The sequence below is a fragment of the Sinohyriopsis cumingii genome, chromosome 9 (genome assembly GCF_028554795.1).
Source record: "Sinohyriopsis cumingii isolate HCF-2022 chromosome 9, ASM2855479v2, whole genome shotgun sequence".
NCBI lineage: Eukaryota > Metazoa > Mollusca > Bivalvia > Unionida > Unionidae > Sinohyriopsis > Sinohyriopsis cumingii.
The window spans coordinates 66,878,470-66,903,314 of record NC_142969.1 but is presented as its reverse complement, the minus strand read 5'-3'; the positions used below and the strand labels follow the sequence as shown (position 1 = coordinate 66,903,314).

Sequence of the window (24,845 nt, the reverse complement as noted above, 5' to 3'; positions counted from 1 at the left end):
GTTGCTGTGTTAGTAAGAAATCTTCTTCTCCGTATTCATCAATAAGCAATTTAAAGTTAATTTCTTCTTGTGCAAATGCAGCCCTAACTGCTTGCTCGAGTGCTTGTTTGTCATACACAAAAACATCTGTGTGGTGGTACATATTTAAGATATATATAAATCTAATCTATAGATTTATCGATCTAAATACGCGTATATACTCGAGGATTTGATGTATATCGCAATGCGTGATCACAACATGATCTTTTATCAATACTTGCAGTTGTGCATCAGTCAGTATAAAATCGTCATGACCGTATATATCAACAATTATTTTTTCCGGGGTAACTTTTCCGGTTTTGACAGCTCTATCAAGAAGTTCTTTATTATGTATGAAACATTTCACGCGGTGATACATTATATGATACTTGCTTGATTAATTGTGAAATCTTGAACGATTTTCAATCCTAAAAATCTTCGATTTTCAATATATCTTTTTATTGTTTAAAATAATTTATTGAAATATTTTTTATGTTGACGGTGACATTACTGCTGTCGTCGTCAGTGACATTACTGCTATCGTCGTCAGTTACATCACTGCTGTGATCATCACTGCTGTCATCGGTGACATCACTGCTATCACTGCTATCATCAATGAAATCGTCATCACTGTCGTCGTCAGTGACATCATCAATGAAATCATCATCACATTTTTTTCTTCAAGGACATTATTATAATATAATATTAGTAATTGGAAATCCTCAGGATTGAAAATCGTTTTACGATGAAAGTCCTTAGGACTTGGAAATCCTAGGATTTCACTAGGAGACTAATATGTAGTGTTTCATTTCGCAAATCAAGGGGATTCCCACGCTGGTCTGTCAGCGCGAAATTTATTCTGGTCAGCCATGGATTATGACATCGTAGATAGTCCGGATTGATTGGTTCTTGCACAATCTGAAATCCAGGTGGTTCTTTCGGAGTAAATGAATAAAGAATAAATCCTTGCTGGGCTTGATTTGATACTGTCGTGTCTGTGCTGTAACTGCCATCAATGACAACACACACAAGACTGACCGCGACCACATGGGTTATATTTACGATGCCCGGGGATACATGCCGGCCTTGCCCTTCGGTGTTATTATTATGTCTGAGGATAGTTGGCTCCGGTAGTGTTTTTCTGTACACGGCAAGTATGTCATCGAAGGACTCATTGATGAGCTGTTGTATATATCCACGGCGTAGTCTGGGGTGTTTATTTCGATCGCGGATGACAGCGTTGGCTCATGAACAGTTATTTCTATTTTTGATTCCTTCCCGGTGATTCTTTTTATTCGACGTTGTAATTCCTCATTGATTTCTTCGATTTGATAAGACCCGGTTGGTAACACAATGACGTTCCAGTCTGGGGTGCCATCGGGTTTATTTTTATATGCAAACACAAACGAATTATTTGCTGACAATTTTCCAAATGATTTCTCTCTGATATTGGGCCAGCTGTGATATACTCGTAATTGTGATTTCGCTTACTGGAATCGCAGTTGGAAAATTAATACTGAATTGTGGCTTAGTTGATGTTACTGTTAACAAAGATGTTCGCGCCGGGCTTGTATTTGCGACTATCTGCTGAAGTAATTCCGTCATTATTTATCTGCTGTCGTTTCAAATCGAAGTTCTTTGTGTAATCGTTGTACGCGGCTGCCATCTGCGCGAATTCGGAATCTGATATTGTTGTAAAGTCAAGGCTAGATGATATCAACGACGACAATTTCGAGTAGGTGCTTGTGGCCGCGCTGTTTAACTTTTCATATTCGTGCAATTTTGTTAGCGTACACGAGGATATTTTTTTCGCAATGATATTAGCAACTCCTGCAATCGTCGCTGATGTTGAAATTGTGAATGTAATCGCGATTGCAGTTGTCACTGGTGTCAGTGCTGATAATAGCACCCCAGTAGATACAACTACCGCGGATACCGAATACACTATTGTGTCTAACATGGTTACACGCCGTTTGTATTTTTTTTATCTTTGTTGTGCACTTGCCAATAGTATCTTTTAACTCTGAATGCCATTCGCGTACTTGATCATATCTATATTGCTGCGCATCTAATGTTGTCGTTGATGCTGACTTCAAAACACTTTGTGTTTTTGATTCCATTTTATTATTTTACGTGGTAACCAATTGAGGCGTTTCAGCTACAAATTCCAAACACCACCAGTAAGATGTTGCGGTTAATTTCTTGTCGGCGGCTTCCAGTATAAATGTTTCTTCGGTTTCCTTGTTTAATATGATAGTCACAACCCCGGAATACTTATTGGTGGAATGTCTCCAAGGATATGTTGTGAAGATTTCAAATTTAGCGGCACTGAACACAGACAGTCTATACACTCCAGTGGCTGTTGCTGTATATTTGATAGTATTAGTTTGTTTGGACCATGTTGCGAATCCCGATGATACCGTGTGTACTATGTTGGTGATATGCCCGGGAGTAACTCCAGTGGGGACATTAATCAAACTGGTTTTGTTAACGATCTCAGGAATCCCCGCTACGATGTTTTGCTGTGTTTGTTTGATCGTGTCAGTGTTGGTCTTGATATCAGAAAGTTTTATGTCGATGACGGGAGGAGTTCCAAAGAACTTATCCGTGGTATCATCGGTTTTTTGAAAGTTTCTTCGAAGTCTTGTGAACGAGTTTACGTGAACATCATACTCTGCCCGCAACGTGGTTAGTTTACCGTCAACGGCGCTAACGCTTGCGTCAACATATTGTTTGTTTGCGGCATCTTCCAGGGATGTTGGATCTCTTAAAACCACTATTTTGTTGCCGTTCATGCTGAGTTCACCTGTCATTGTATCACCGGTCTTCCCTACACGTTCCCCTGCACTTTTTGTGTGTCATCTCGAAGCGCCGCGATTGAAATCAGCGAATCTCTGATTTTTCCGCTGTCAGTGAACACAGGGATGTTACCCGGAGTGGCTCCAATAACCCTACGAATGATTTCACGCCATTTGATATCACTGGTTTTTAGTTTTCCGTGCCGGTCCTGAAAAATAACAACCTCATCTGGGTCTATCCCGGTCAGACTTAAAAGATTATCAATTTCATCTTCGGTCGCATATTTTGATAAATCCACATCGGCGCGTTTTTTTGCTTTTGTTTCGAGAAGAGATCTTCCGTAAATATCAACCATTATTAGATAGGAAACTGTTTAAATCGACCCATAGTATACTCGTGCACGATTTTGTGAGGAGAAATCTTTGATTTCGAGATCGCATCAAGAACATTTAATACTTCACGGCCACATATCGGAGGATCGGTCAGTGTTTGTGTTGGTAACGTTGAGTACCAAACCTTTGTCTTTGACCCTGACTTTGACAGGGGGATGTTTTTTGTATATCGGAGAAATTCAACTGGCGGTGCTAACCCATATGAATCAAAATAGATAATTCCACGTGGATCGATCGCGTAAGCAACCCAGTGAGTTCCTGGACCATCGCTGTTATCAAGATTAATAATTCCGGTTTCTGGATTATTCGGTTGTTGTGGCAACTGATCTCGCATAAAGACGCCTCTGAAATTTTTTATATTTAATTGTTTAACAGCATCAAGCAAATCAAAATTTGACATCGGTGTGAAAACACTTAGAACCGTTTTGGGTACCATGATGACGGAGTTCCTGGAAGTCTTAGCCCTCGTCCCTTTTTTTTGGTATCCTTTTCCTGTGGCTTTCTTTAGTGCCATTCCAGCAGCGGTTCAAACAGCTCCTAAAGCAGCGGCTTTAGCGACTGCAGGGGCATCAGCAGCTATCAACGCTGATATTGCTGCGAGAAGTGGAAATATACCGACGGTTTTAACCATATCTTTGACCGCGGCTGGAGAGAAATCAAGTCGAACTCCAGTTGCTGATTGTTTTGCTTTACTGAAATGTTTTAGTTGGGTTTTGGTCAACGATAACTTGTTTGGACCGCCAGTAATCTGATCATTTTTTAGTGTTATCGTTGTACCACATGTGCTCGCGTTTTTCGATTGTAATTTCTTAGCCTGACCAGGAGTCAGAGTGACATTAACGTGACTGTATGACATTTTTTTCAATATGAGATTGATCTAATTGTTTACATGTTTTGTACTGGTACATCAGCGAATATCATTCGGCAGCCAGCACCTTCAAGCAACATTGCTTTGTCGGAAAGTATGACCGCGATTGCTCTGTAAATAGCTATAGCTCCTACGTCTCTATTCACGGTAGCCCGAAAGTGTATATCAACGACAGACTGTCTGGTTAAATCAAGATGCTCTAACGAGAAGTAATAGATTGGATAATGAGATATAAAATCCAATTGTGATATTTGCAAACCAGTATCGATATTTAGATCACGCGCTAGATATTTCGTCAATCGTTGATATGCACGTGCAACATGATTATTACCAAAATCTAACAGTATGTTCTCAGACGGTTCTTGATGCCCGTTTATTTTCAGAGAAACGTCAGTGATACCAAGTTGATCAAATATCATATGCGAACGTGTTTCATTACCCACTCGTGCAACATCCTGAAGAGCAATAAAAATATGTCGCGGCGCGGCAACCCCTTGCTGTGATGCTATATGCCATGTGAATAAACCATTATTGGCATTTTGAGCACTATCTGTGGTTGTTGTAAGCCACGATAACAACACTTTGCCACCTTGATTCATAAAAGAAAGCAGTCGCTGTTCTTCAGTAATTGCAGGAGTCATTTACCGGCATCCACAGTGATAGTTTTGTTATGTTTACCTTACCAGCGTCACCTAGAGGTCGCCATATAGCATCATTGTCGTTGGCTTTTCTAACAAGCACGACCGTATGTTTTGCTCCAAAAATTACCTTTCTGACATCTCTGCAAAATCCAAAGATGTGCGACAGCGGAATGGCACATGAAAAATTTCTACGATTACCTTTCAACATTTGTCTACGTGCAGCGAAGCCTAAATTAAATTCTGCATTAGCGCTAATAATCATGTCTTCCACGTCAATATCAGCAGGATTAGGAGCAGCACGGTTTGTTGGTCGTCTAATAATGAACTGATCACTGTTAGGATAATTAGAAGCGTCCTTGGCAAACATCATTGATGGACCAGATGATCTTGTATAATCATCAGAATATCTTGCTAGACCAATTATTGTTGTAGCAGCATCGACATCCTTCTGAATCGATTCAATATTTTTTCCATCAATCATGTAGATAGCACTATCAAACAAGGCCATAATTCCGTTATTGACAAAACCGATTTTAACATTGGGTCCGTATTCTGTGTCATCGGTTTTTATCATTTCTCCTTCTACTTCAATAAATGCTGCAGCGGGCAGGAAATATCTACTTGTATCTTGAACCTGAAGTTCAATTCGTCCTCGTTTATTTGGTTCTCGTGCGTCATAAGAATAATACTGATAATCACGCACTGATTCATTTTTAAGGACTGGTTCGTCTATGTCGAATGCTGGGTCGGATTCCCGTTTAAACATTTTATTATAAAAGTTATCGTCTAAAACGAAGACCACTTCCCGCCACCAAACTTGTGTTTATTTGTTCAGCCCCTTGATTTATCAAGGCTGTTAGTTTTTGATTTGCGGCTTCATTTATTACTTTACTAACATTTGCAGGCATATCTGCGGTGGCTGGTAATTTTACCGGAGGTGGACCCCTTGGGTTCTGCGTATTAATCGTGCTAATCTGTCCTTGATTGCCAAGAATGCTTTACTGGCAGCGCTACCAACAGCGCCAGTAGCTTTATCTTTAATAACATCAATGACTTTCATTGATAATTGTTTTGCGATCGGTATTGCTTTAGGTGCCATCCTCGCAAATAAACCCCGAACAACATCGCCTAATCCGTTTCCATAAGTCATCCTGTATACGGGTACTCGTGAATTTACCACCCTGACCATGACTGGTCTACGATGAGAATTGTGTACGATCATTTTATTTAATTAGTTATTTATTTAACTAGTCGCTGTAGTAGTCACCGTCCGTGAGCTCATCAATAAGTTCTCGATACATGTGAGTATCCATGATACCGCCGCGAAATAATCGCTGACAGATATCAGCTGCTTCATTAATTATTTCTGGTGAGTTATTTCCGGCACGCCTTCCTCCGATGAGAACTTCTAACCGTGATACGTCATTGATGATATTATCAGGACAAACAGCTAGACCCGTTCCAGTTTTTGGTTGTTGTCTTACAATTCTTGGGGTTAAAATATCTTGCGGTAAACTTTCAGAAGATGTTGTTAAACCAATTATCGGCGACCTAGCTGGCTCGGATTTTTGACGACGTGGACTTTGTTCAGATGCAACCTCATATTCACCTAACGGGACTAGGTCAGTGTCTATTATCCTCCGTCGTGGTTGTTGCAAAGGGGTAGAAGGTTTCTGCTGGGGAGGTTCTAGTTCTTTTACATATTCACCATAAACTCTTCTTACTTCACCAAGGAGACCTCTGTATTCTAAATCATCGTCTCTGGCTTATACGATATATCCATTTAATAAAATTATCATCGTTTATTTTTTCAAAACCGGGTTTTAAGATACTAGATTTATTAAACATACCAATTAATATTTTTCTGGGCAATTCTTCTCTTGTAGTATTTTTAATATCTTCAGCAAAACCCTCCGTAAATTTTGCAATCAGTCCAATATTTTCCTTTATTGGTTTAGACGCGAGTTCAGTACGAATTTGTCCAATACCTTCAAGTATTTCTTCGCCGACGGGCGGAGGTTGAGCTGCAACTATATCAGTTGGAAGTTTTTGTAAAATCTTTTTTGTTTGTTTGGTTCTTCTAGCAATTTTTTCAGTCTGCCCGGCGGTTTGTTTTAACACTGGAAGAATACCCTTTTCATCTACCAGTAAAGCTCTTTCTGTGATCTCTGCAGCTTTTTCAGTAGCTGTTGTAACGGGTTTAAATAATTCTTCTGCACCTGTTGCAAATTCAACTTGTGCTTGCTGCTGCGCTTGTAATTTTTGTCTTACACTATCTCGTACAGGAAAAAAAAATTTTATTGCTTCTAGTCGCTCTCGAGCTAGTCTTGCGGAATGTGCTTCTCCAATGTTGGCCATTATTGTTAACTTAAATTTTTAATTCACAGCAGCAGAAACGGCGACGACAAGCAAACTCTGCCAGGGACTTTCACAGAAACACTAGTGTTTCAGCAGCAGAGAGAGAGTGACGACGCCACCGAGTGTTTTCGCGAGATACCCCTGTGCTAACATAAATAGTTGTATAGGTAGATATTTTCATGAGATAACACTTCAAGTCAGCGGAGAAAGCCTATTTTGTCATGTTTTTCTGACTAGAAGGGTTTATTTTGTGAAAAATAATATCTCTATCTAAAATGTCCTCGATAGAAGGCTCTGTTAAGCGAAATACTTTGTGGGATTCACTCTCTCTGCTGCTAATCGGTAGGGGGGTACAAACAAACGGGGATGTAGAGTATAGTAGCTTGCACTGGTTAATCTCTCTTGTTTGGAAGTTAGACTAGAGTGGAAAGAGAGCTTAGTTATTATGATACCTCGAGCTATAATAGCAACTCATTTCTGGCGATCAGCCTCGAACGATCAGCCTTACCTAGATTTGTCTCGCGAGTTCTCGTATTGGCTGAGGGACCGATCATTCTAGCTTAGTAAGCTGCATAGATAAGAAGCTTCTTTTGAGGTAACTAATATGCATAATGCACCGGCGAACGTACTAAGGAAACGGAAGAATAAGAAGAAGAATGCATTTGTAACAATGGGTAAAAAATTATTTACAACTATCCAAACATGATACAACAAGAAGCATATATTGAATTACCACTTAACATTACTTTTTTCTTGTAACCTTACATCAGTATCAGTATGTATCATGATATCACTTTCTTTCTTTAAATTTAATTAGTAAACTAAAATAATTAAATGACATTAATAATTAATATGCTGACATATATCAAGAATGCTGACTTTAAATAAGCTATATTCAAAAATCAAATTTAAAATTATTTACAATGAACATGAAATTAAATATTTACATTCATTTAAACATGCACAATTTTAATAATTTTAAATTGTAGACTGAAATAAAATAAGTTTACTTACTGGTTTTGATTTGTTTCACAAGATAACATTCAATGATAACAAAAGAGTAAGTATTAACACTTCATTACTCATTAACAAGTCCTAAAACAATATTTATCATTTTGTACATGATGAGGTTACTGTAATTGAAAGGTTGCATGAAGAAACAACATGGGAACTTCATAAGGTGCAAACATGTAACATGTCTAATTAAGGTGAGTGAAGACATTTGTATAATCTTTATTATCACTTGTTTATAAATCAGATTATCATGCTTTAAACATGAAACAATTATTCCTCTTTTTAATCCACTTTAATTGAATTTGTCTGCTTTTGATTACAGGACAAGTAGGATCAATTAGGAAAGGAATAATTAAAATCACTTGTTATGATTAAATACCCTTAATGTATTTGTAGTATAAATTATATATTTTTTAATGAAATTATGTTATTATTATTATTATTATTATTAATTAATTAATTAATTAATTAATTAATTAATTAAAACATATGAGATTAGTTAGGATTGGATTAATTAAATGTGGAATGAATTGCCCATTGAACTTAGACACAAAGACACAGTGATCACATTCAAGAGTGCTCTCAAAACTCACTTATTTCGACTGCAAGAACAAACTTAAAGACCTACACTTGGGATAATGGAGAAATCCTACCAGTCATTAAATATTCATTTATGCAAATATGCAAATGACTTTGTTGAAACGATGGTTTTCATTGGACATTGTGGTTTTTAGAAAATAACATTGACGTTGAGACTTGTGCTGCTAGAAATTTAGTATTATTTTATCAGACCGGTAGTGTATATACTTTAACCGTTACTAATAATTCATGGTACGTTTCATTTCAGAGCTGGTAATTGCATTTTATTTTGTTTACTATTACAATTTTTTAAGTACTATTTGAAATTAAACCGCCATTGGTGGCGTTATCAATTTTCGTGGATTGGTTGAATTGCAAGGTTATTTCGCTAGTAGTTTTAGTTTTATTATTATTATTATTATTATTATTTATGATTATTATTATTATTATTATAACCGTATTTATGAATTCTTTGTACGTTTATATTTTTCAATAGACACGTTTTTAAATTAGAACTGAAATTAAACGAAACTGTACGCCTCATACCCATTTATGACCGTTATCAGTTTTCGTGGTTTAATAATAAGATCGCATTATTTTATCTGCACGGCAGGACTCGTAGTAGTATGTATACTGACAGCGTTACTAAGAAATAAGTTACATTTTATTTGGGTACTGGCAATTACATTTCTTTCCAAATAAAACACTTCTAAGTTTATTACCGTTATTAATTTTCAAGGACTGGTAAAAAAAAATCATTGAAAAACCCACAGGGGCTCGTATCGTTGTTTACAATGGACCTGTCATGCATGTGCTGTATTGTAGTTATTATATAGTACATTAGTCCGAGTTTACTCTGACCTTTGCCTCCCCATTTTTGATATTTGGACAACATAAATAGTACATGTATGACAGGTCAGTTGTAAGTAACGATACGAGCCCCTGTGGAAAAACCAATATGATGTGGCCTAGCTTCCGACGATACTGGTTCTGTGGTATCTCGATATTTGAACTTTTCGGTATTTATTTTATCTATTGCACCACGTATTGTGTAATTATATACCACATGACCATAGGTTACTAGTTCTAAATCACCAGTTTATTTTGGGAAAATGTCAGGATTGCTGATGCGTACACTATTTGATAAGTAAACCCATGAATACTACTGTTTCAAAATAATATCCTTAACCTATGTTCTCAGATAGAATCAATATCTTCTTAAAATTTCTATCACTTTAACAAAATGTTTAGCCAGTTTGTTGTCTGATAATGTTATACAAGAGTTAGATCATATGATTATTGTGGTGGTCAAGGACTAGGAAATCGAATCTATGGTAACAAATAAGAATCAAAATGTGAAGCATGTTAATGTCGTTTTTTGGTGGCTTTCGCATTTAACAGGCGTTGACTTGAAAGCTGCATTGTACACGATTTATTACTTTTCATTGGAACACCAGTTGTTGTTCAAACAGTCTTAGGTTGATATGTACTTTCATCCTGATATTGATTGTTCATTCTCAGCAACAATCACAGAGCAACTCCAGTCATCGTGGGTGGTTATTTACAAATGCATTTCTTTAATTCTTATAAGTTTCTGTTGCTGTAGGGCACAGGTGGCATAATGAGTGCCATAGAAGTAGCATCCATTTTTCAAGTTGATTACACTTTGTGCAGCACAATGATACATTAAATTTCCAACATTAATACAAGTATATGCCATTATCAGATTATTGTTTTGTTGCTGGTCTTACTGCAATATCAGAGTAACTCCCCTTTCACAACTAGGACTGTACATAACGTCTGTTTATTGTTTGTTTCCCACAGCCATCTGATTTATAGTGGAAAATAAATTCATTTTAATACAGACAACAACAGTCTTAAATTATATCTTGAGGGTCATTGTTTTTATTAACTTATTTGCTGATTGCAGACTTTATGACCTGAAATATCAAAGCACTCATGTATAGTAGATAACAAAAAATCAAAACAAAAGGAAAGAAATAATTTGAATTTTGAATCAGTTTAAATCAAAATCTGAATTGACTGAGTCTCATAAATTTTGTGACATAACTACACAAGTTTTAAGACCATTTTTGGTCTGCTTAAATGATAAATATACATTATACAGCTTCATCACTCAAATGTATGTTACCTTAGTAGTTGTAAAGACTTTACTGGGTCTATATACTGGTCCATATCTTCCCATATCCTATAGGTGGCGCTATACAGTTTCGCATTTTGCATAGGGTTAGGATTTAAAGAAAAATAATTTCCCCGACTTTCCTCACTGGTTATACTGGCTATTTAAAAAAGACCTTGTATATCTTAGGTATAATGCAAAGAACCTTTAATTCCCTTTATTTTGGTGTATGATTGATGGGTGTACTATGGGTTATAGAGTATACAGCTTGGCCTTACTTCAAATGTGCACCTTTCAAAAAAGTGCTAGCTCTACTTGGTCATTTTCACTTCCTGAACTTCAGAGGTCAATTGTATAAAAAAGAGCCGATAACATTTTTTACATTTTATATATTTGGTAATTCATTCATTGCACTTTCAGAAGCTGGTATTGTCTTATCTGGCAAAATTCATTTTCCCTATTTTAATAGCTGCTATGTATAGTGCACTTTAGACTTATTCAGGCTGATTTTTTAACACAAGGGAGCAGTCATTTTAGTTAGCAGTGTGTTTAAATCATGTAAAATTTCCAAAAGTACAATATCCAAAAGAAATATCATTAATGTAGCATAGAGATATGCCAACATTCTCTCCACTGTGCATGTTTTAAATGCGAACTACTTCACCTTACATACGTCACTCTCTCAAAAGTACATATTATCTGGTGAGCGCCACCATACATACCAAAATCCATCCAAAAATCTCCTAAAACAAACATTTTACAACCTTGATGGTAATCATATTGATATTTTACAGTCAGCTGATCATTAACATCAGAAGTCTGTTCAACAGATGCATTAAGTTGAATGATAACTTTGTCAGTGCATATCCATATTTGGTGACAATAACAATCAGTACTGTTCGAGTTTTACGAATAACTTGTCCATATAAATGTATATTATAGTATGTGATTTTGATTTTTAACATAGCTTTAAAACATATTAAGTCATATCACTATAATGTCTGCAGTGGCAGCTTGTAGTGATGTCTAGCACTGGTTTGTCATTCCCCAGACATGCAGCATCATCTTCGACCCAGTCACATTATCCTGACACCAGGCCGACCAGTCCTAACAATAACCTCTTGATACTGAGCACCTTGCAAGGCAGCTGTTATTACCATTTTTTGAAGTCTTTGGTATGACTCAGTTGTGGTTTGAATCCACGACCTTCCACATCTGAGGCGGATGCTCTAACCACTAGGCCACTGGGGCGGTCACCTGTTTATTATATAATGTATGTACTGGTAAATTTTGTGATAGTGACATGATTAGTTCGTTCTGTCACTTTATTTTTTTAGGGTAACTGCTAAGTATGTTCTGCAGCGATAGGGGTCAATATTCCTTGATAACTGTGATGTTTATGAAGACTAGTCAGAAACATAACTAGCAGATGAGTTAGATGCAAAGTGGCTGGTATGCCATGTCAGGCAGAGTCAATATCTGCTTAGAATTATGAAGTGTGATATGTTGTAGTTTTATTGCACATGGTGCACTTTGCAGAAGACATTTTTTTTCCTCTTCATTTTCTGGCATGACCAGTTATTTATCTGACAGATTATGCATTCCAGAGCCTGGTGCCTCATGCGAATTTGTGAAGCCATACCTTGCCAAACTGGGACAGTATTGTACTTGGATAGACACATTGATTGCCTTTTTGACACCTATTGTCCTTTACTTTTATAAAAGTGAGATTCAGAAGCATGTCTTAAATTAATTACTCATCCTAAGCCATCATGAAATGTCACATGATCGCACACACCTTACAAAAATTGTCACCTGAGAAAAGAACTGTTATGGTTCATGATTTTGATGATATCAAAGCTGATGATAAAAATTTGAGGTCCAGTCATTCCAAATGATGATAAGGCTGATAATATTCCAATTTTCCAAAGTTGATATAAAATTTTTAGTCACTATCTGATATTTGACTATTAAAGTTAAGGTCAACTAAATATTAGCTGCTGTCACTTGTTTAAAACTATTATTAGAGATAAATATTTACATTTGCTGTAGAAAAGCATTGGTTACAATTTCTGTAAAATTCAACCTTTGTATCACTATTATAGTTAATGTTAATACTTTCCTACTTTCATTTTCAAAGTTTGTTTTACATGGTATTAATTTAAACCGCTGCTTATTTTTAGTGACTACTAATAACTTCATATTTTAAAATTCAATTGTCCCATCTATTCTTGGAAAGGGGGTGGTGACTCAGCAATGTACTTACACAAGGGTGGATACAAAATGTATGATTTGCAATGAGTAATGGGAAAGGGGGTAAAAAATCACCAATTGTTTGCATGCGTGCTTTATGGACAACCCTTAACATCATTATCAGAATATTATTGCCAGCGTAAATGTTCATGATTAAAGATGTTGGATCGATGAAATGTTTTAACAGCTGACCATAATGTCATTATAGTTCATTTGTGCTTGAAATATAATTCTTCATTGTAACTTTTTTCTCTTTTTTTTGTTAACTTTGTTTGCAGATTAGTGTAGATTTCGGCTGATTTTGGTAATTATATGGACTTTTACAAATGGGCCTTGTCACCTGATAGTCGAAAAGATGTTCACATGACCATTCCTCTGATAAAGGTGTGTAGATGAGTCAGCGGCTAAGGACAAGCTGAGAAATGTGATGCTACAAAGGTATATTTTGCATTTGATATATCATAGATGACTCGTATAAGCATCCATACTAGAAGTATGGGTGTGACTGACTATCCCATATTCTGCATGAGACATAAAAAGCTATCTAAAGTTGTCTGCCACATCTCATAACATATATGCTATACATTAATGTGTGAAAGGGAAATATTATTTATTTTGTAATAGAGTGGGAACATTTTAATTTGTCATAAAAAAAATGGTACTTTTTCCGTTCCTTAAGCTATGGATTGGCATTTTGAATTATGTATTATTTTTAACATTAACATGAAAAATTTGCAATATTTTTGTGATTACTTCAATACACTAAATGGTTTAACCTTCTGTCAGCAACAATTAATAATTTTTCTAAATTAAACACATTAATTCCATTATGTCTTAGATATTTCACTTTGAATTGTTCGCATATAAATATAAGTTATTGCACACGTATTATTATGTACAGTATTAATTTAATCTTTCTTGGGTGTTCCGGTGGCCTAGTGGTTAGAGCGTCTGCCTCGGATGCGGGAGGTTGTGTGTTCGATCCCCAGCCGAGTCATACCAAAGACTTGCAAAAATGGTACTAACAGCTGCCTCGCTTGGCGCTCAACATTAGGAGGTTACGGTTAGGACTGGTATGCCTGGTGTCAGGATAATGTGACTGGATGGGACATCATGCTACATGTCTGTGTCATGATGCACCAGTGCTAGACATCACTTTAAACTGCCACACTGCAGACATTGTAGCGATATGACTGAAAAATTGTTAAAGCTACGTTAAAAATCCAAGTCACACACACACACACCAGTCAATAAACAAACAATATGATTACACTGTTGAGCCAGCAGGAGGGGGGTATACGTTAAGAAAGGTAGGGACTAAATTCTGAGTACTGACAATGTTATTAATCACCTAGATTTTCTGATAGTTACAAATAGACTTGGTACCTCTTTATGCAATTAAATGTGACCTCTGCTTTATGTTGGTGAAATAAATTATGTAAGATGGGTATGTTTTGATTCCTTTTTGTTTCCACCAGTGGTATACAAGGTGTTCAGACATCTAATGCAAAATGTTTCTTTTTCTTTCATTTGTTCAGTGATCCAATAAAGGCAGTGGGCAATTCCAGAAGGATTGCGTCATCAAAGGTAAAGGGAAATGCTGCGTTACCAGATTACATTTGATTTTTTGGGTAAGTTAATCAGAATGACGAATGTTGTTGACGTTGTTGTTGTAGGGTTTAACGCCATTTTTCAGCACACGATAGGCTATACATGGTGGCCAGTATTAATGGTGGAGGAAGAACCCAGAAAATCCCCGGAATGAACCACCGACCCTCGAGAAGCTGCTGGCAAACTTTCTCACATACCCTCATTGGCCGAATCAGAGACTCGAACCCACGCATATAGAGGTGAGATGGCAGTGATCTGTAACGGAGAGTGCTTTAGACCACTCGGCCACTCAGGGCCCCCAACGAATGTTGATTTGGATGTTAAGATTTTTGTTTCTTGAGTACACTGGATACTACACACTTTCACTGCAATCATTCTGGTTCAGTTGTATGGATAATACTCCAATTTCATGTATTTGAATGCAGTTAAAGCAAGTTTTGATCTGAATTTAGATTATGCAAGTTAGAGGCATCATTTGTCTCAATAGCAATGTAATGAGCATTGTTGACAGTACTTTGACTTAATTTACTTTTTTAACATCAATTTTTATAGTTTAAGCTGCTGAAAAAAATTAGTTCAGTTTATCAGTGTTCAATGTTGCTTCATTTCAAGGTATATATTTATGAGATACTTTTTTCTCTGTATTATATAATCAGATAATTGAACTAACATATGAACAATCTACATTTCGCAGCATTTTAAAGGATATCAATATAAAGGTTATTTTTTTCAAAGCAAGCCGACTTTGGATTCTTTTAAGTGTTGATTTTATATATATATATATATATATATACATACACACACACTCACACACACACACACACAAAGTCGGCCCACATAAGGAAACTACTTTGCTTCTATTGGACCAGTTTTCACAGGAATTTTGGAAATAAATTGAAATAATGAAACAATTTTTAAAGTGACATAATATAGTACTTCATGCATGGACATCAATGATCGAGGGTCACCTAGATGATTTGGAGAAAATAAAATCATTTGATGAATTCATGAAGCCCAGAAGAGTAGATGATTTTGCAGACAATATGATCATTAACATGGATGAAATTCCAGTGTGGTTTGATCTCATTCCTGGATGGACTGTCAATAAGATGGTGGTTGAAAGTGTGAGAATTAGCATGACTGGTGCAGATCTTAAATAAAATGACTTTAGTCCATGCAGTTTCCGCTTAAGGAGATGTGTTGCGTCCAACAATACATTTTCACTGTATGACAAAACTAAAAAGATATTCATGCACTGAAGGAATGGATCATATATGTGCAGGAGAAGGGTAGGGTTGTTGAGATGATGCTGCAATGGATTAAACAAAAGTACAGTTTTATAATTTTTTAAATAAAAATTTAAGTTGGAGTGCATTTTCCAACATGTAATTTTCAAATGATTTAAAACGTGCCCACAACTTAAGACTGGAAAAGAAACAATGTGTCCCAGAACATACAGTGCACAAAAATGTACATTCAGAATTAAGTTATGGTGTCTCAACATATATGGTAAATATGGTAGATATAAGTATTTATGAATAACAAACTGTTGATTGAGTTGCATAGCTAAATGTAAGTGAAACTGCCATAATGCTTCCATGCTCTTACGTACAAATATTAACACTATTGTCACTGTATGAATTGTTTGCTAGTCATTTAAAGAGTGATATATTTATTTCATGATCTTTATATTATTATTTGGCAGCATAAAACTGATTTTTCAACAAACATTGATGCAGTTCGCTAAGCTCTATAACTGTTAGAGATTTCACCAGAATGTTTCCAAAAGTGAAGAAAAAAAGTTGCCGCAATTATACTGCAGAAAAAAATGTTTTTCCTTTTCTTGATGAGATCCACACCTAAATCTATTAACATAACAATTCCTAATAGTAACATTTCATCTGAAATGTTAATTGCCATAACTTTTTTTAAATATATTATGATATTTTTAAAAGGAAAACTATTCTGGAATGATATGGAAAAAATCTTTTAAATTGATTCACTCCTTCATAGAAATTCAGAAAAAAAGAAATTCATTTTCTGTTTGCTAAATAAAATAATTCTTACTTCATTCTCATTATTTTCACCTGTCCATTCCTCCTTTCCGGAAAATACATATAAAATCTATGTTATGGTTTTAACCAAGACAAGTAAATCGCAGTCAAGGGGTTACATTGGGGAGTCCAAACCCCAACATATATTATTTATCTCACCCAATATTTTCCTTTAAAACAAAAGGAACTCTTCACTAGTGTTGTTGTTGTTGTAGGGTTTAACGCCATTTTTCAGCACACGATAGGCTATACATGGTGGCCAGTATTAATGGTGGAGGAAGAACCAGGGAAAACCCATAGAAAGAACCACCGACCCACGAGAAGCTACTGGCAAGCTTTCCCACGTTGGCTGAATCCGAGACTCAAACCCACGCAGACAGAGGTGAGATGGCAGTGATCCGTAATGGAGAGCGCTTTAGACCACTCGGCCACTCTTCACTAGTGTAATATAGTTCATGTGCAAATGTTTACATGTGGCTCATTAATGCAGATATGTTAATGAAGGCTGTGGTGTGACCATTGCATCCCAATTACACAGGTTATTAGCATGAGCAAAGAAAAATAACATAAAATGTCACATAGTAATCAGGTATTATCACATTTAATATATGGATGTTATATGAAATTGACAATAAATAATTAATATTTATAACAAGAAACTTTCATTTTCATCAGTTTCAATTTTGAAAAGTTATATTGTAAATAATGAAACGAGACTGGCTACTCAGCTCTACTGTAGTTATACTTAGTACAAGCTGTAACGAAGAGTAATATCTTGCTTTAGATTATTCATTGGTAATTAGAGATCTGTGTCACTATCGTATTTAACTCTCCTTTTCTTTGTAGGAGGTGAAACTGTTTGTGACATACTTATGTTGTCCATAGTATTAATTGTAAAATTACCCCTACGTATAAAAGACCCTCCAAATATGGACCCTAGCAGATAAACATGTGCTAAAACTTTCAAGTTCACGGATTCTTTGAAAATGTATTCTTCTGTCTTGGAAATATTGCAAGTAATACAGTGAAAGTTGCTTATGGATTCATGATTCCTTCTGGCTGCTAAGTGCATTATTTTTCATTAAATATTGTAGGTTTATCTTTTAGATCCAGTGATGGATGTCATTCTCATGATTGAGAGGAACAAGGTTATGCTCCACTGAAATCCATGTACCTGCTACAGATTGCAGATTTACACAGAGAATGCAACTTCTGCCTCGTCTGTCAGAGCACAAGCAAAATTCGTCAGTCTTCAAAAGCACAAATTATCAAGAATCACCAATTATTAGTAAACATGTTATTTGTATTGCTAACTCAGTATACAGTAATACTGAAAGGGATGTACATTTCTGACCACACTTTCTGCTGTTTCCATTTTAATCATAAAAAGCAGTACTGGTTTATTCATGTTATAATGTTGTTAAAAATTTTGCTCTGTTGCAAGAGCAATTAATAGAGCTCCACTTTTCATTATTGTTTACCTTTCTTGTTTAGCAAAGGCATCTGCTCCAACTGTATTTTACATGATTGTGTTACTGAGTAATGGTTAAGATGTTGCTTATTATTTCAGCTTGGTAAAAAAAATAAAAGAAATGTAAAAAGCATATTACAGATTACTTCTGATTGCTGATTAAACTTAAATGAAGGCAGCCAGATTAATTGCTATTCCATTAAATCATACATGAGACCCAGGAAGGCACTTTCAAAGTGAGATCCTCACCCATTGATGCAGTATAGAATTTTCTTATCATTTAAATATGAAATCTGTGAAATCAATGTACATATATGTTTTTTTTAAACTGCCTCCCCTGGGTACTATGTATGTTCAAATGGAACAGCCCTAAAAGCAAAGCTTAAAAATATGGAACATGTAGTAAATAAGCTAAAATTGAATGAATCTTGGTGGGGGCAGCTCCACTATTTAAATAATTAGATTATCATGTGTGCATGCTTTATATCTTGTACTTGTGTCAGTAATTGGCTTAAAGCACTAAATATGTATATATGTTCATAAATATATGAAACATGAACTGGCATCAAACCATGGGCAATAATTGTTGTCCAAAGAGTATTCACATAAAATATTTTGGTGGCTATCTGGGTAGAAAGTAGTTGCCTATGGGCATGAACCGGTGGGTAGTGCATGTGTTCCTCCTGTCAAGTAACAAAGTGAACAATATGTACATGCATCATAGAATGTTGCCTTTGCAATAGTAAACCACTTTTGGATACCATAAATTTCATTTATTAATTTTCTAGAAAAACGACATCCAAATGACCAATGTTTTGTGGTGAAAATTTAGTCTGATGAATTTCCCAGAAAAATTGTTCTTTTGGTAACAAAAATCCATTGTGTATAAAACATGTACACTGTTGTTTCATAATTTACTTACCTAGTTTGACATGTTTTGAAATGTATATATTTTCTGTATTCAGTCCAAACATTGTCATTGAGATTTTCTAATTGTGACTGCAAGTCATTTGCAATTGCAAATTGTACAGTTCTTTAATGTAAGAGTACAGTATACATGTTAAGTGTTTCACCTGAACTTTTTAAATAATGGTACAATGTACCTCTGCGAACAAAATATGTGGTGCAGATGAAAATTACTGAAGTACATTCCTTGTAAGTGTAAATTTTCTTTTCAGTAAGTATACAGTATTTGGCTTTTAATTGCTTTATAGACTTTAAATCTCTACACAGTAATGTAGTGAAAGTTACACTGAGTGTTTGCAAATGAATAATTGAGGAATTAAGCTTTAAAAAATGTATGCCCAATAAATGCAGAAGCTGTACTCCAATTTTACCATTAGAAATATTTAGAATTGGCTTTTTGTCACAGCCACCATTATTTGGCTTCCCTGGACACTGAAAGGCTTTTTCCCAGCCTACAAATGCCTACCATGTCTGTCCTTTAGGTCTACAACAGTGATTTAAATGAATGACAAGTTGTACTGCATTCTTCATAATTTGCTACCATTTTATTCAGTATATACTTTAATAATGTTTTCAGATAGGTAAGATACTGTACATAAAAGATGTCCTGCTTTTCAAAATCTTTTTACCAGTCTCCCACCTCCATAGACCCCCATTGTGTCCCAAATGTTTTTCAAGAATTTACACACCAGGACAGCTTATGACGAGTGTATAAGTTATATTGAGATTTGTAATCACCATTAATTTCGTTGTAACTATAATTAAAATTTATATACTAAGAAGTTGCATTTTTGGTGCTTGAGTTTTTGCATTTAAATAAAGACTTGTTTCACATGTTAAGAGGCCTTGTAATAAGTATTAAGGAAAGAAATGAAAAAATGGCAATGTCTTTTTCATTGCACGATTTCAAATTCATTTTGTATTCAGATGTTGTGGTCTTTAATGTTTCTGTGTGAAATAAACAAAATTAATAAAACATTTAACATCATACAATATTTCTTTTATTACTTGCATGTACATAAGACCATACTTTTAGGCCACACATTGTCATAATTCTAAGCATCCACAATTCGTTTCTTCAAATAGGGAAATAATTGAATCAAAAGAAATTATTTTATTTGACTTCTGTTTCCGTCCTAGATTGTATATCTACTGTCTTCTCACAATTACCTTCTCACAATTATCAGAAGTATTTTTATCATTAAAATTAAAATCAGTATTAGTCCCTATATATAAAGTGCACAGGCCAAGACATAAAATTAATAATGGGAAATGATAAGGCAAAATATTTATTTTCCTTTCGTTAAATTATTTTCCATTTCAGGAGGTGTATGTATGTGTGTGTGTATATATATATATATATATATATATATATATATATATATTACAAGACTACTATTTTCTCAGACTGCCCTGGTGGTCTAGTTGCCCAGTGTCAGGGTAATGTGACCAAGAGGGATATCATGCCACATGTCTACATCATGATGCCCCAGTGCTTGACACCACTATAAACAGGCCCCTGGTGGCTGATTGCTGTAAGACATCACAAGCTCAGGGTTTATACACTCTCATTAATATTGCCAACACGTAAGGCCCATAAAGCTAAAGAAACCCGAATAACTCACAGAAACCTGGGTAACTGTCATTATATTCCATTGCTATTCAATTCCTACATTTGTATCATAGGAATTATGGTACATAGAGGGTTCTGAATTAATTGGAGTGAGATCCTCAGCTGATTTCTTTACCTTCTCGCATATCATTCTACCATTATTGTTTCTATTCCCCACCCCACCCCAACCAGCACTTCATAGACAGAATAATTTCTTGCATTATGTTTGTTTGGTAGTTGGCATGCATGACTATAAAAAAAAATTCCCATGCTAAATTCACAGAGAATAATTGCATTTGGTTTTTTTCCTCTCCAGTTCAGTACAGTTACAAATGTAGAAATGGCTAAAAGAACAGCACACTCCTTTCCCAACCCCACCCCTGAGTTGAAGCTACGAAACCGTAACTGTCTACTTCTCCCAAGTGCGGGTCCTGTATTGAGGAAAATATGTTGTCTATTTCAGCAGCTTCAAACAATGTATATATGCTGACTTACTTTCATGGTGAGAACAGGAGAATGACAAACATGAAGGCAATCTACATGCTAACAGATTTAAGACAGAAAATATTTGTTGACCAAGTGAATGACAATGACATTAATATCAGTCAAGTAGAAAAAGCAATTGTGGTTATTTGTTAACTGAAAGAGGCTTGAGGATTTATTCAACAAACTAAATGTTTCATAGAACTAATGCCATGTTTGTGAGATGTAACACATCTAATGGAACAAATTTGCCTTAAACGTCCACATGATTCAGGGAAGACAGATTCTTAAATATTTCTTACAGCATCTGCGTAAAATATTAATATTTAACTGGGACACATGCGGCCAAAGTTCAGTCCCATCAGTGTTTGCATTGACTTAAAGAAGAAGGCTTACATCTTTCCTTCAAAATACTTAATACACTTCATGGTGAGCTACCATTGTTCTAATAATGACATTAGTGGTTAAGCAGAGAAGAGGTTTTGAAAGGATGCATAAATCATCTTCCAATAATAAAAATCTCTTTTAATCTAAATAGAAATTTAACATAAACAAGATGCCAATTAGTTCTTTTAAGAGCTTGTTAAACACAAAAATTACATTGTACACAAAATATGATAACAGTGTAACATGTAAAGGACACATACAATGCAAAACCCTGGAAAGAACCACCAACCCAAGAAAAAACTACTGGCAAGCTTTCTCCCATACCGACATTGGCTGAATCCGAGACTCAAACCTACGCAGATAGAGGTAACTAGTATGCACAAGTACTACTACTACTAATAATAATAATTGAAATCCGAATATTTTTTTAGTCTGGATAAATGTATCAATGGAAAATACCACATACTGTGACAAAAATGCATTAAAAAAAGAATACAGGTGAAAAAAAGCTCAAGTCGATTCACTGCAGAAAAGGTAAGTTTTCTGAGCTTTCTTGAATTGTGTTGCAGGTACATTATGATTAAGTTGAAGAGGCAGACTATTCCAGAAATTTGGGCCCTGGTAATCATAAGGATGCTTTCCAATGTATTTTAATCTAACATTGGGAATAATGATGATATGAATACAGGAGATGAGTGCAAGTGTCTGGAAAGTGTATATACACGATGAACTCAACAATGTACTTAGGGTTTGACACATAGAAAATGTAACAGAGAAGTCATTTTTTATTTAATCCTTGATATAACCAGAAGCCTGTGAAGGATGCCGCGCATAGAAGATAAGTACTCACTGATAGGTTTTCATTGACAAAACAAAGAGTATTTTGCACCTTTTTGATATTTTTTAAAAACTATGGGGTAAAAACAGAGAGACTTGAATCGAAATAATCAAGTAGAGAATTTATAATGTAAAAATGCATATTGAGGAGATGAATCCAGTGATACATCGCTGATGAAAACCAGTTGAGGCATTTGTGAGAAAATTGTGTTCATACAGGATTAGGGTTACAGTTTTCCGGTAGTAACGTACAAACAGAGTACCATTTTGGATACCATATTCACTGAAATACTTGTCTCATGGAGTCCGATAAAAAGGTATTTCGTTAATGAAAATTGGTCGAGTGGTTTATGAGAAAATTGAAATCTTGTGATTTCCCATTTGTTTAGATAGGTTATGGTTAGGGTTACGGTTTTCTGGTATAACGTACGAACAGAGAGTACCATTTTGGATACTGTATTCACTGAAATACTTGTCTCATGGAGTCCGATAGATAGATATTTCGTTCATGAAAACTGGTCTAGTGGTTTATGAGAAAATTGAATATTTGTGATTTCCCATATGTTTATATAGGTTATGGTTAGGGTTACGGTTTTCTGGTATAACGTACGAATGGACCCGGCAATTTTAATGCGCTTTTTGCTGCAGTATGTGTCATAGACCCCGATAGATAGGTATTTCTTTCATGAAAATCGTCAAGTGCTTTGGGAGAAAATTTGATTCTTGTGATTTCCCTTATGATTATCATAGGTTAGGGTTAGTGATGCAGTTTTATGATGATACGCAAGAATGGACCAGGCAATTTTTATGGTCTTTTCACTGCAATACGTGTCTCAGTGAGCCCGATATATAGGTACTTGGTTCATGAAAATCGGTCAAGAGATTTTGGAGCAAAAATTAATTTTTTGTCATCTTGTGTTAGGATTTAGGGTTACCAATGAAGTAACTATTTTCCCCAAGATCTTGGGAATTTTTCAAGCGCTTTGCTTTGCTTGATCTGCCTTGGGTAAACCTATGTAAAGATGGTGCGTATGTCTTTCTGCGACCTGCAGCAGCCATTATAATGCGAAATGAGTGTTTGGTATTGTAGTGAGCAGATGGATCATCGGAGTTTTATGATACCTGTATCCAACGACGGATCTTAAAGAGATAAATCTATTAATACTTTGATGAGATAGACAGCTTGATTTTTTGGCTAAGTTATAACCTTTCCAATAAAATTTTGACTAAGTCATTTTTAGATGAATTTCATCTTTTTTGGTGAATATTTTGGTAACCCCATTGAATTGCTTGCTGACGTTGGCCCAACCAGATGAGCCCAGTAAATATGCATGCTGAGACACCTAGCCTATGAAGGTTGCTTGAGGGCTTATGGAGTTATTTGGATTCGAGTGACAAAACATACCATGTACGACATAAATTGCAATCAAGCCCGTCTTGCAAACTAGCACCATAAGACGGTCTGCTGGAGGTACACTGGCCAAGTTGCCACATCAATATTTTCTGATTATCTCGAAACCGCCTTGGAATTTTAACATGCGGTTTGCTTTGCTAGATCTGCCTTGGTGAGACAAACATAAGGATGGTTTGTCCGCATGTCTGCGACCTACAACGCCCCCATAATGTGAAACGAGTGTTTGGTACTAAGGTAGTGGACAGATCGTCGGAATTCTATGATACCTATGTCCAAAGGTGTGTCTTCATGAGAGTAATCCAACAATACCTCATTGGTGAGAACCGGTCGATGCATTTGTTAGAAGGTCGGATTCTTGTGACTTAGGGTTAAGGTTTAGTGTTAGGGTTATGTGCTTCTAGTAATAACGCAATGACAATATGATTTGGATGCACCTTTTACAGCAATACGTGTCTCATGGAGCCTGAAAGATCGGAACTTGGTTCATGAAAATTGTTTTTAGTAGTTTGGGAGAAATTTGGATTCTTGTGATTTCCCATCGATGTAGCATTGGTTAGGGTTAGGGTTACAGTTTTCTGTCAATAGCCTACGAACGGATGGGGTAATCTGGATGCAGTTTTCAATACGATACATGTCTCATGGAGCCTGATAGATAGGTAATTGCTTCATGAAAATCAGTCCAGAGGTTGTGTAGGAAAATGGATTTTGTCATTTCAAGTTAGGGTTAGGGTTATCTGTGAAGTAACATCAATATTTCGGTAACTCGTGAAATTTTGTCATGTGGTTTGTTTTGCTAGATCAGCCTTGGCGAGGCCTAATTAAAAATGGTTCGTCTGTATGTACACAGTCCCCTATAATGTGAAATGAGTGTTTGGTGCTGTTTCGGGCGGATGGATCAACGGGGTTCTATGATACACATGTCGATTTTGTCATAAGAGGTTTCCTATG

The 24,845-nt window shown here is 35.7% G+C and overlaps 1 long non-coding RNA gene across 6 annotated transcripts; it reads left to right on the top strand.

Moving 5' to 3' along the window:
- Positions 1–8,798: 8,798 nt before the first annotated feature.
- On the top strand, positions 8,799–20,142 carry LOC149791947 (uncharacterized). Of its 6 annotated transcripts, none has more exons than XR_016423446.1 (4): positions 8,799–8,884; positions 13,341–13,500; positions 14,601–14,693; positions 17,835–20,142. It is a non-coding gene; the product is annotated as an uncharacterized LOC149791947 (long non-coding RNA). The 6 variants fall into 6 exon arrangements; XR_016423449.1 differs by having other exon boundaries at positions 17,822–20,142; XR_016423447.1 differs by having other exon boundaries at positions 8,820–8,921.
- Positions 20,143–24,845: the final 4,703 nt, after the last annotated feature.